General features: G+C 40.8%; 1 long non-coding RNA gene across 3 annotated transcripts in view; it reads right to left on the bottom strand.

Annotated features, from left to right (window-relative positions):
* The window catches only part of LOC122866355, a 37,542-nt gene extending 25,716 nt beyond the window's left edge, over positions 1 to 11,826 (bottom strand). For all 3 annotated transcript variants that reach the window (XR_006375678.1, XR_006375677.1, XR_006375679.1), the window contains exon 1: positions 11,555 to 11,826. This is a non-coding gene — a long non-coding RNA (uncharacterized LOC122866355). The remainder of the gene's footprint in view (positions 1 to 11,554) is intronic.
* Positions 11,827 to 13,823: the final 1,997 nt, after the last annotated feature.

Raw genomic sequence — 13,823 nt, 5'->3', positions numbered from 1 at the left:
AAAAAAAAAAAAAAAAACTCTTGCTACCTCAGTCAATATTTCCAAATAGATAGCTTCAAAATACAATCCTGCTCGGTCTCATCATTATCTAAGCCCCTCCCCATCCTTCTCTGATTGGTCTAGCCTCCAGCTGCCAGACTTAGCTAATGCTTGAATATTTTATATTTTATATTGACTGATATCTCATAGCAAAAACAGCACGTTCGAGGCTTCTGTGAGGCTACCGTGTCCTCATAATGATAGAAAATTGATAATATAAAAAAAGGAGAGGCTTTTCATACAGTGTAAAGCAGACGTGGACAACAGACAGATTAGTCTGTAAATTGTTTGTGTCTTGTGCTCTTCTGTGTGTATTTTATTGTAGAGTTTTTCGTGTTTTAAAGGCCCATCTAGGAGTGAGCATTGCAAATGAGCTTAGGCTGTAAATGTGTAAATATATGTGGCATTGGTTCATGCTGTATTCTCGTCCCTATATAAATAAACACTATGTAAATAAATACTGTAAGAATCCCTCATATGAATTTAACTGGCTTCTCTACTAACGTTCCTGCTTTAACCACTTTAGATATTAATATTTGATTTTGACGCGTCTGCTGGTTCAACAGTACTTAATTAAAATAGCTTATTTACATTTTAAGCATTATTCCATTTTCTGCAAGTATTTAGTTTGTTCTTGTTGATAAAATAACCAAAGTGGCAGCAGAGTGACTCTCATTAGCGTCCAAGACCCAATTTCCACTAAAACACCAACAACTTGCTTTGTGCTGCCTCATTTGAATGAACCTGCACCTGGAAACCAGAACACAGACAAACAAAGAGACTTTGAAGGTCGGGAAAATACCAAACTGTCGGAACATTAGAAACAAATATTTTAATAATAATAATAATAATAATAATAATATAAAACTAATTCCAAAAATAATATTAATAAACCATAAGATTTCCTGCATGAACTCCACACTTACATACTCACATTTTTTGGCCCCGTTTTTTAAAGTATGTAAAAATACTCTGCTATGATTAATATCGTGTTTAACATGGTTTTCCCATAAAAAGTAAATAAAAAAACTGAAAAGGGGCTGGAAACACATCTACTTTCTCCCTCGTGTAGAAATTCTGGATCTCTGAATGCCCCGCCCACCACACCTGCATGTCAGGTTGACCGGTGAGAGCAGTGATGTGGGTGAGAGACATACATCCATGGTGAGAGAGCGGTGCGCGTCAAGATGGCGAGAGTTAGAGGAAACATCGGAGAGACTCAGCCGTACATGTCTGAGCCTCAGTCAGACCAGAGGAGGACTCTGTTGTGCGCCAAAATCGGCGACTAGCAGACGTATCAGAATGGCAAGTGTAGTTAGCATGTTTATTTGTTTATGTTGTTTGTTAGCATGTTAGCTTGTAACTGGCAGCGGCTAACACAGCGTTAGTGGTGGTGAAACATACAATAACATCTGCTACGATGTTAGCGTGTTCGGTGTTATTATGTAACGTTAGTCGACAGTGGAAAGAGGCTCCAGGGTCCGGTTTACATCCAGAAACTGCACTCTACCACGTTTGCTGTCAAAACTTTCGCTACGCTAACTTAGTGCAAACTCTCGTCTCTGTACTGACAGGTCCGCTCTGCGCCGGAGGTCTCGGGTTTCTCTGCCGGCGGCGTTGCGATTGGCTTTCGGATTTGTGACGTCCCAAATCTAGCTTCCCCGGAGTCTCAGGTTTTAGGGAAGTGTACAGACATCTCCCCCCTCAGTAGAGGAATGTGAAAATGCCTCTCTAGTGACAAACCGGGGACAGATACAAGTCAGTAAAGTCGAGGCCTGACATTTTAGAGGACTTACACACAAGCAAAACACATTTTTGATTGGAGGGGTACTTTAAGGGTTTGACCTCGGCTTAGGGATCAGATATTTGAATTAGGATGACAGTAGGGTTAAGATTAGTGCAGAAGATCAGGATAGGTGACAAAATATGGTTTTGTAGTGGCTCAAGGTACGGAAGCAGACTATGAAGAACATGAAGGGTCTGTGTCATCTCACATTAACACTGAAGTCCTCTTCAGGATCACAGAGTTTCTGACAGCGACAGCTGAAATCTGAAAGTTTCTAACAGGGCAGCTAGACTGTGCCTGAGGCGTCAGAGAGGAAATAACCAAATTAATTCCTCTGGAATTAGCGTGCTTGCAAATGAATTCCTCTGGAATTAATTTGAATTTTGCCAGGCAGTCAAACATTAATGCATGTCCCTTAAACAACTGGAGTTAGTCTCTCTCTCTCTCTCTCTCTCTCTCGATAGCCTGTTGAGGGCGGATAATTAATAACACATTCAAATGAGCCAAAGATAGAAATTTAGCATCACACAAAACAAATCTACACACACACAAAATATATATATATATATATATATAAATAAATAAAGGACAGACAGGGACCCAGATCCCACCAGACACTGATGTAATCAGTGACCTTTGGATGTGTCCACATTTACATTTACACACAAGGTAGGGGTGAATTCATCTGCCGTTTTAGACAAGACGGAAGAGGCAAACAGAGGGAGAATAACAACAGAGGGGATGGAGAGAGGCGTGAGGGGGAGCGGCGTTGGGAGAGACAAACTGAGCGAGGAGAGCTGAAAGAAAGACAGCAAGCATGCTGAGAAATAAAAACGTGAAATAATGTCAGGATGGAAATGTATTTTTTTTTTAAATTTGTTGATGCTTTACCACCTCGTGATCGCGGAGGTTACAGTCAATAAGCAAGTTATTCTTTTATGGGCTTTTTTTTTTTTTTCAACTGTTTACCTCCAACTCTTGTCTTGGCACGCTTGAAAGAATTTGACTTCGTAATGAATGTCAAATCAATAAAGTGGAGGGTAGAGAGTCATTTACTGTGTGGAGTTGAAAATTAAAGTCAGGTTGAGAATATGTGTTCGTGTGCATGATTTGTATATGTGCAGTGCACTGAAGAACCTGTTTCACTTCAGCTCTGTAGGAGTATTTCTCAGTCAGCATCACATAACCTTGTTCAGCAGTATATTGTCTAGACCGGGATGATAGTAAAAAACTTATTTTATGATATGTATATATCATAAAATACAGAACATAAAATACAGACAGAACAAATCATCGCTGACCTTTTTATCGACCTGGGGACTTCCGGGTCACAGGTCAGACTGGCCAATGCTGCGTTCGTAGGCTCTCAGGATCGTGGGACAAAAGAGAACGCAGTCTCCTAACAAAAGTTCAGTTAACAATCACCCAAATGAACGAATTCATCTGTGGAGTCCCAACACCGCAAAAAAAAAAAAATCCCCTGAGCTGTAGTTTTGTCAGTCTTTAAACTTTGTCGAAATCACAAAGGTGCGTTTCAGACAGGCAGGTGAAATAAATCCTTCATGAGAGATTGCTCTGAGTTACAGACGCCAGTGGTAGTGCAGCAGCTTGGATGTGACATCAGGACATCGGGCTTCAGTACAAAGAAAACCAGCTCCGACTTCAGTCCACTCTTTCAGTGTGGAAGTCCGACTTTTAAACAGACAGACGGTCCGCTGTGCATCCCTCCTGCCAAGCATTTAACTTAATCAAGGAAGGAACAAATTAAAACAAACTGCAGTACATGGCTGTATTAATACATCCATTTAATACATTTACACCACACAGTCATTTTCACACACTTACAGAAACAGTATTTCTCAATCTCTTATTTAACACTGACATCTCAGCTTTTAATAACTCAACTCCTTTTTCCACCATCATTTGTCTTTCCTTTTAAAGGAGTGGCGGGCCTGAGACTGTTCCTGACTTGTCAGCTGTGATTTACCGCACCATTATAGGACCCGAGAATAAAACACAGGGCTGATAACAAATGCATGGAAAATAAAAATCTGCAGGTGTTTGCACTGGTGGGTTTGTGTGCTTCTCCAGGCGAAAAATCAGACAGAGTTCCCCAGATCATTTCTCTTCTTCTTTGACGATACCACCAATCTCTTTCTCTCTCTACATCTCGCTCGATGCCATCTCTTTTTTCCACCTCAATCTTTCACTGTTTCTCTCTTCCTTACACTCTGTTCTCTCTCCAAAAGCAATGTGCATTCTTCATTGTATGATTAAGAGGAAGCAGCAGTCAAAAATAGACCTAGACATCACTAAAAACCACATAGATAATACATTTGCCAGAGGGGAAAACAATAAAACATTGTTAAGGCATCTTATTCAGTATGTGTCATTGTATAAATGCAATCTGTCTGTTAAATTGGGAGGTAGAATGAGGGCATGGGGGATGAACTCAGCATATTCATCTTTTTAATGTGTGAAATAAGATAAGAAGTGTTGTGTTTCCTCAGTATATTCAGGTTCCGACCTCTAAACATATCCAACTTTCAAGTTTTTCAGGTTCATTGTCCTTCCAAAATACTGAGCTGTAGGCTACATAAAGATGAAAACCGAAAAGAGTTTTACTTTACTTACTATGATAATTGTGTTAAAGGTGGAGTATGCGATTCTGGAGAAATCCAATACCATGATACAGAGCGAAAAAAGACACAGCAAGTAACTAACGTTAGCTTGGTTGTGTGTTAGCTTAGCTAGGTTGTGGGTTAGCTTAGCTAGGTTGTGGGTTAGCTTAGCTTGGTTGTGGGTTAGCAAACTGTCGCTACAGCAGCTGCTGCTAAGCTAACAGCCAGAGAGGATGAGACGTTTCCCAGAGCGAGCACAGCAGCTCCAGACAGCGACGCTCACAACTCTCCTGCTGCTATAGCTAACATCACAACAGCAGCAGATCCTGGCAAACTAGAGAGTCAGCTGAATGTCCGTGGGCAAGTCGTTTAACATCACCTGACACACATCATGGCTGGAACAGCGTTGTGCGGCTCGGCCCGAGCCTCTTTGTGTGTTTCCCGTTCACAGAGCCGGGGCTGAGTACAAACACCGGAGGGTTTTTCAGCGCTCACACTGAACGCACAGCTAGCGGCCCGAGAGGAGATATTCGCTGAATCTGACAAAAAGACGTGTACTGGATTAGAATCGCTGACTCCACCTTTAATGCAATTAGTGTATTACTTTACAGTAAATTAACTTAAAACTATCAACTCTAATGTACGTTGTATCGTGACAGTAGCAGAAGACTATGACCTGGAGACTATAAAAGTGTTTAAATCAATATGCAAATCAATTATTAACACTAACAGGCACCGAAAGTCGTCTACCTGCAGCTGTGAGTCTCACAAAACTCACATGGCAACCAGGAATACTATCCACAGGCTAACATGCTAACAAGCTAACAAGCTCTGAGTCTACTGTCTGACTTTTGGTACACGAACAAATCTGGGGAGCCCCGAAGCTCCCAGTCGGTCTTCTTCGGCATGTACGGGAAGTATGCAGGGCACGGAGTCTGCACGAGAGCTGGTATCAGCAGCAGCACAGTCCAGTGTGCACTGTATTTAAGTATTTTAAACTTCGGTGAGTTTGTACCACTTGCGATGTTTCCATTTTGATAGCTGTTGATTGATACTGTAAAAGCCGAGTAGACAGTAGAAGTGTCGGACTTAATGTTTGTTCACACAGGAGGCTACAGGCTCTGCAGAACGGATCGAGTGCAACAGCAACCTGAAGCCTTTTTTTAATGCTTAAAGTCTATTTTCTTCCGTTTTAGGCACGTAACTACAGTGATTGTGTGTTGTGCTGCCAGCAGGCAGGTGACCTACGCTCCACACTGCGCCTGAAGGCATCCTGTGCAGACACTGACGGAGCACTGAAGCTGCTGCTGACGTGCTGCTTTCACTCCGCAGCCCGTGTACGCTTTCTGTTAGAGAGGGAGCAGATGGCTGCTTTCTGGAGGCAGTTCGTACCAGTGCAGACCCAGCACATATCGAATTAGAAAATAGATTCAGTACAAAATATTTATTTGTTCAGTTCTTTGCCAACACTGCTCATAAAGTCGATTGGAATCCCATCATTTAAACTTGTGAGGGATAGAATTTACCTTTTTCTAAGAACAATTAAAACAAATTGACTCTTTTAATTAATTAGTCTCTTTTTAATGGAGCTCATGAATAAGGAACTCCTCTTTTTACCAATGTATCACTGACTAGAAGTAATCTTACTGCATGCCAAGGAATCCTCAGTTTGGTATCATTAAGCATCTTTCTTAGAGTGCTTTTCATTTCGTGACAATCAATAAAGCCTTAAATCATAAGAGTCTCTGCTCTGCATTGCTGCAGAGAGGTGCTTGCAAATCATCAAGGTGTTAAGAAATGTTGAGGTGGCGGGTAGTGGTGATGTCAAGCCTGTTTAATTGTGGGATCCCTGTTTTCACACTACACCACCTAAAAAAATCTAATCTAATCAAAAATCACAAGGTAAATTGCATATAGAAGAAAGAAAATTTTTTTACGTTTGCACATTTTGGGACAAAAATACATCAGATTTTTATGACTGAACTGAAGATTAAAAGACTGAAGTGAACTGGGTCAGTGATGAAGAAGGGGGGGACATCTTCAAAGGACTATCACCCCGAAAACATTCCTGTGATCTTGGCGAGTTCACAGTACAGGTCTTCCAAAGCCGAAAACAGGCTGTGGGCAAGAGTCCCTTTCTTTCTTTTTCTTTCTAAAGTTTTCTCTTTTTTTCCAGGAAACTCACTCACTCATCCAGTCACTGGTTCACTTCCAGTTAGTGAAACCAGTTTAATGGCACCATTCTGACACCAGTTTACAGGAAGATAGAAGCATTTTCTAGTTTTGTGACTGTGCGTAAGTACGTTTGAGTAAGACGAGTGGCTCATCGGCAAAAAAAACAAAACAAAAACTCTACAGTGAGATAAAAGTCTTGAAAAATATCAGTCTTGTAGAAAAGAAGAACCCTGGCGTGTCCCTATGATGAGACCACTGCATCCACAGGCAATGCTCTAAAGCCACAGATCGATAGCAGAGGAGATGGGTCTGACAAGGTTGACTCACTAAGGTTGAGACAATCACAGCATTTTTCAGTCTGCAGGCCAGAGCTCACTGATCTTTCCAAAGAAACAGGAACTCGTCCGCTCCGTCAGAGTTCTTTGTTCCTTTAATCATTGTTTCTGCTTTTTCCTCGCTTTCTGTTGCTGTCATCAAAATCGCTTTTTTGATTCACTTGCTGCACTACTGTGGTCACTCTTGTTATGCAGGAATCATTTTGACCACCACCACCACCACCACGGTCAAGTCTCTCTATCAGTCTCAGAATCAGTGAAATCTGTCAACTGCAGAAATAACGTTCAACCAGTTACCTGCAGCTCTGTCAGCCCTCTTATCATCGAGAGAGAAAGAATCATGTCATAGACTCTACGCTGCCTTACTGGCATTACCAGTGTAATACCCAGGGTATAATCACCCAAAAACCTCAACTTGAAATTACAATTATATTCTCACTTTATAGAAACCTGTAACTGAGATACTAGTTGTTGTTTTTTTACTCTTTGTTGCACATTTATCTCCAACTATTTGGAAAAACGTCACGCACATGTTGTGACGGACTCTACTGCGCAAACATTTGTGACTTAAACACCAGCTGTAGGCTGCACACGAGAGCGTCACTGACTTTAATTTGACTCCTGAAGATATGATAATAGATTTTAGCCATGCGAGGGCCGTGGCTCCAGGGCTGGCAGTGTTGGTCAGCCAGCTGGTCCGTCCAGACTGAAATATCTCAATAACTATTGGATGGATTGCCATGAAATTTGGTTCACATATTCGCGCCCTCCTTTAGGACGAACGTTTCATCTCGCACCATCATCAGGACAACATTTTGTCCAACACTTTGGTTTATGACCAAATTCCTGCAAAACTAATGACATTCCCATCAGCCCAAGGCTTTACTTTGTGCTCATTGATTATTAGCAAATGTTAGCATGGTAACACGCTAAACTAAGACGGTGAACATAGCATCATTACCTGCTGAAGACGAGCTTGTTAACATTAATATGTTGGGCATGTTATCGTGCTGACTTTAGCATTTAGCTCATTGCACCGCTCTACCTTAGAACAGCCTGCTGCTTGTAAAATCCTAGTGAAACTCTTTGACCTGCAGTTTGCAGTGAACTTCTGTGTTAATGGAGGACAGATGCAAGACAGATACATGACCACACATATGATTGCTATGTAGACCCGGACAGTCATATAATGGCATATTCCCCTAAAACCCGGCGACGTGTCCTCAATTACAGCAGGACTGAGCTCCAAGTTCTGCAAGTCCTTTGGACTTCAGATGGTCCAAAAATATTCACTGACATGGCTATCAAGTCAAGTCAAGTCAGTTTTATGTATACAGCCCAGTATCACAAATTTGCCTCAAGGGGTTTTACAATCTGTACAGCATACGACGCCCTCTGTCCTCAGAGCCTTGATTCAGATAAGGAAAAACTCCCCAAAAAACCCTTTTTATATCCATTAAACATGCAGGTCTATTAACATGGGAGCTCTGTGCTCAACCTCCACACCATCTTCTATCTCAGAATCAGAAATACTTTATTGATCCCCGAGGGGAAACTCTCGGGGATCTCTCGGGAACTCTTTCGTTACAGCTGCTCACTATCACGTCAGTGCACACAGTGTAAAGAACCGCTCACTTCTCTGGTACAACAGTGTCGCGTATCTGTGAAGAGGTCAGGGTGCAACATTAACACCCAGAGTCTGTATAAAATATGTTTTTGTACTTTCTTCCTGCTCATGCAGTTTGTATATCGCAGGATTCCAAAACAATTTTTCACTGTGGGACATTAAGACATTCCTTAACTAATCTAATCCTCTTGCATCATTTAAATCTTTACTCTGCTGCTTCATACTGGTGTGTGTGTGTGTGTGTGTGTGTGTGTGTGTGTGTGTATGCGCAGTGGCATAAGAGGTTCAAAAGGTTAAACAACTGCTGTCACGCCTCCAACTACTCACTCCCCCTTAACCCACCTGACCCACGTCACAAAATGGTTGGAAGGCAGTTCAGTTTTACGACGTGAGCACACTTTTTATCTGCGAGTATAAAACTGAAAGCTGCCGTTGTATTAGGAGGTCAAAGATGGCGTCTGTGCGTGCCCTGGAGTTAACCCTTGTGTTATGTTGCGGCGGGCTTTACTTCATTGTTTGGAAACCCACTGCTGTATGTGTTGTAGTAATAATGATAATAATAATAATAATAATAATCCTTTAAAATATTGTTTTTCCTTTTCATCTGAACTTATTAAAACCCAAAATGTCAAAGTATTGAAGTGCTTAATCTTTCCTTTGCCACAAACCGGACTTTTGATGACAAAATATGGAAATTAGCATAAAACATTGTTATTACACCAAATAAAGAAACACTTCATGTTTTATGTTTTATATGGGCCATGCATGAACAAATATACAGTATATTTCTTTTGTAAACTTTAGATGGATTTTTTTTCTTATTCCAGCTCACAGATCCTGAGACTACTTATATTTAAAGCTTTCTCTGCACTAATTGGATCCATGGATGGCTTAAGGCTTTAATTTGAAATTATTGGCACCTTCAAAAGAGTCTTCTTCTAATTTTAGCACGACATGTTGCTCCTTTCTTGAAAAAATACAGAAATTACAGAAATTACTAAATGCATAAGTTATTACACCAAATAAGAGAATATTTCACATTGTATATGAGCTATGCATGAACAGATACAGTATAGATTCCTTTTGTTTGCCAAAAAGTAATTCATAGCCAAATAGATGTATAGTATCTTCTCCTACGTAGTGACGTTAGACCCTGGAGGGGTCCAACTCCCTCTCAGACCTCTTATTAACAAAATGTTATGAACTCCAATACCAGAAATCCAAACAGACTTTTGGGATTTGGGAGGAGTAATGCTGCGTAAAAGGTCCTGTCAACAACTACCACATATCACAGATACAGAGCAGATAAAAATCCACCCTATTAAGTGTGTTTATGGGAGATCTACAGGAGCCAGAACGCAACATTACATGCTCATCTTAACCCTAAACACTGTTGCAAAAGCATTAATTACAACCTGCACCATAAATTCTCTCATTCATGCTATTTGTCTTCTAATGAACTCTCTCTGCATTTAGTTTTCCAGAATATTTATTTGAAAGCAGTGTTGGTGTATATTCATTTATCAAACTGTACTCATTGAAGTTGTTAGTGAACTAAATGCCAGTTTATACAGTAATTAAAGTCAAACTCATCAACTCGTGTATTTCCCCAGAGCCACATGAGGGAATCTGGATTTCAGACAACTATTGTTGAATCGCTTTTTTTAATTTGTCCTTTTTCATTTTGGTGTTTTGTGAAGTAAATCAGTGAGTCTCTTGGAGAGATTCTTTGATTTTACTTTGTTTATTATACTTATTTTATCTCACCGGTACAAATGTGAAGATTGTTCTTCTTCATGTGTATTTGCATTGGATTTCATCACTGTGTTTTTGTTCTTTCACTTAGATACTGTCTTCACTTGAAAATCTTGTATCACTTAAACTACTATAAACTTTAAAACAGATTTTCTTTTCTCTCCAAAACCAGCTCTCAGATCCTGAGACTACTTCAATTTTGAGTTAATTGGATCCATGGATGGCTTAAGGCTTTAATTTGAAATTATTTGAAATTGTTTTCACATTTTGGCACCTTAAGATGTGTCTTCTTTTAATGTCACTGTGACAAATATCCTCTCCCTCCCTCCTCCTTTTGCTTTCATTCTCTCAAGGTTATCCTCTGTTGCTCAAAGGGTAAAGCAGCGGGGCTTTGTCAATTGCATGTTTCTTACATAAGCGCTGCACCTCAGTAGTGCTCTTATGTAAGAATCATCATCGACCGGGCCAAATGAATTTTCTCTCCCTCCTCCGTCTCAAAGGTGCTTTACCCAGCAGGGGAGGCAGGCTCAAAAACGAGAGAGGGAGACAGATAGATAGGGTGAGAGTCTCCCAGAGCAGGAGAATATCCCGGTCCTGGTTTGTCTGGATTAAAAAGACAAGTTCTTATCGTGGAGAAACCAGACAGATGGCGCTGACAACTGGCAGACAGACACAAGGAATGACAAAAAAAGAAATAAGAAAAGCAGAAAAGGAAGGATGAAACAAAGAAAGAAGGAAGGAAGGAGACAGCAAAGAGTTAGACAGACAGCCAGACTGACAGAGCGAACGCCAGGGGTATGGGTCTCAGAGATAAAAACCCACTGGACATTGCTACTTGGATGGGTAGGAGGTTTTCAGACTCCCTCTCTCTCTCTCTCTCCCTCTAAGCCCCTGCAGCTACTCGCTTGCTTGCATAGACCATCTGAGAGAAAGGGGATTGTTTTCGCAGAGGGACCCACGGTGCCAGCTTCCTACACTGACTGATCTGGAAGCTTTGGAAAGCCCTACTCCCCCTGCTTCAAACACAATAAACAGAATGGATGAATGTATGCCAGTGTACTGTATCTCGGGGGGGGGTTAGAGAGAGAGAGAGGACGAGTGTTGGGTTATAGAGCTGGAGTGATAGCAACACTGTTGTATTCAGTTCAGGAGGTGGACCCAAGTGCAGACATGATACAGGGAGATGGTGGAATGAAAAAAAGATGACTTTATTTACCTACTATGAAGGAAGACAAAACAACTGAGGGTGGCTGAGATTCAGGTAAATGTCCAACAAAGAGTAATCCATGAAAAGTCCAACAAAGGTAATCCACAGGGCGCACACAGAGGCACAGGCAAAAAAAACGCAGGACTAAGTACAAACGCAGGGTACACGGTACAATGACGAACTGACGCTGAACAAACGAAAAACTCTCCTGACTAAATACGCTTAGGTAGGAGAGACAACGAGACACAGGTGCAACTAATCGGGGCGGGGCAAACAATCAAAACTGGAGGGAAAAGCAAACAAAGGCAGGAAGTAAAACAACAAGACACACAAGGAGAGGAGAACACTTCAAAATAAAACAGGAAATAACAGGACAAAAACCCAAAACCATGACAAACACAGGAATAGAGGGGCCGAGGATGAGAGACTGAGGCATTGAGTGACAGGCGCCACAGTAAGACACTTCACTGCTCTGTAAGGATATAAATGTGCAGTGTAACAATAATTTCGAAAACATTTCCTCAAATGAAAATTTATAATAAAACGGCAATTAACAAAGATATGCTCGCCCATTTATGCCATTTATTTGTGTTGAACCATATCACACAAACTGTTCTACATTTTAAATGTTCTGATATGAATAGGTTTTCTTATATTTGGTGTTTTGCTTTGATAATATTTACTTTTGTATGTTGTGCAACAAAAACCAAGTTAATTGAATTGAATTAAACCGAGGTGAATTGAAGAAGTCTGTTTTTATTTGTCTTGTTTTCACCAGGATACTCCACTAAGTATCAGTGCTGCTTTGCAGGGAGACCTGGGGGGTCTTGCATCAACGTAGCTAATGAAATCTGCACTTAACTGAAAAAGTTCTGTTTAAATTAACGTCGACTCTGACTTAAGGCTCAAGCCGTTCCACTAACGCAATTCAGCCGTGTTTAATCAACGTCAACTCAAGTCAGGCTTGAACAATCTAGCAATGAGTGCGCGCACAGAGTCCATAAGCAGCCCAGAACAGTCGATTGTTGAAAAGAGGATATTATGTCACAAAAAGAGGAAAAGCTGCTGATGGAATTATATGACGAATATAAAGGAGTCATCACCAAAAAGGGAAACTTCCACAATAAGATGATGCGGAAGATGGCTTGACAAAAACATGCAGACAGACCAAATGCACATTCATTAATAAATGAACATTCAGATCACTAGATAAAGTAAGACTGTGGCTATATTATCAGCAGGCTAGATAATATCAGATGTATGTTTAAAATGATGGTATAGGCTAACTTATGAGAACTGACATAACTACAATGCATTTACTGTTAGCCTAATTCTGTGAGGTGTGTGAAGCCTCTTTGACCTGTATTCATTCTTCTCTGTTACATCACATCTACAACAGCCAAAGAATGAAAAAAGAACAAGTGAAACTTCGTACAAAAGGTTTCAGTCGTAGTCGTCCTGGACACTGTTTTCAGAATCAAGACGTAACGTCTTGATTCTGAAAACAGTGTCCAGACGACTCTGACTGAAACCTTTCTACGATAGAACACTCCTGGACGAATGAGGGACTACACCGTCTTATTTTGAAGAATTTTGGGCAGAAAACCATGGATCTGGTTCGGGAACTCAAAAACACAGCCAGGAAATTAGCAGACCACAAGAACCATCTCCGTTTTAATCTAAGATGCAGGCAGAGCAAGATTATTCCCAAGAGCCTACAGATTAAACCACCAGTAAAAGGACACAGAGCAGAGAAGATTTGGAGAAGAAACCTGACCCAGATGCTTAGTGAAAGGATCAGGGAAAACAACTCGAATAGACAAAAAGAATAGACAATTTGAAGAACAGAACAGAATTTTTGCAGAAGTTAACTAACACCTTGGTCACGCCAATCATATGCTAATCAGGTACCTAACAGTGATGAGGGAGGTGCAGCCAGAAAACAATAGGCCTGATTACTGATTACTGGGCCATCATTGAAACAATTAGGTCAGTTTCAGGTGAAACTAGCTATTAACAGATACTCAGGTAGATTCCTTCCTGAGGGCAGAGTAGCTTAAATTTCTAGTTCCCGTCCCAATTTTTCACATTTGAGAATGACTTCCGGATGGGAGCCAAAACGTCTTGATTCTGAAAACAGTGTCCAGATGACTACGACTGAAGCCTTTTCTACGATATGTGTTAAAATATGTACCATTTTAGCTTATTTTGTTAAAACCCTGTGCAATTCTTTCTACTTTTGCTTTACCAACTGCAGTTTTTCTTCTATTTGCTGGAC

Source organism: Siniperca chuatsi, linkage group LG2 (assembly GCF_020085105.1).
Source record: "Siniperca chuatsi isolate FFG_IHB_CAS linkage group LG2, ASM2008510v1, whole genome shotgun sequence".
Taxonomy (NCBI): domain Eukaryota; kingdom Metazoa; phylum Chordata; class Actinopteri; order Centrarchiformes; family Sinipercidae; genus Siniperca; species Siniperca chuatsi.
The sequence above is the reverse complement of the archived record's forward strand: the minus strand, read 5'-3'. Positions and strand labels throughout refer to the sequence as shown.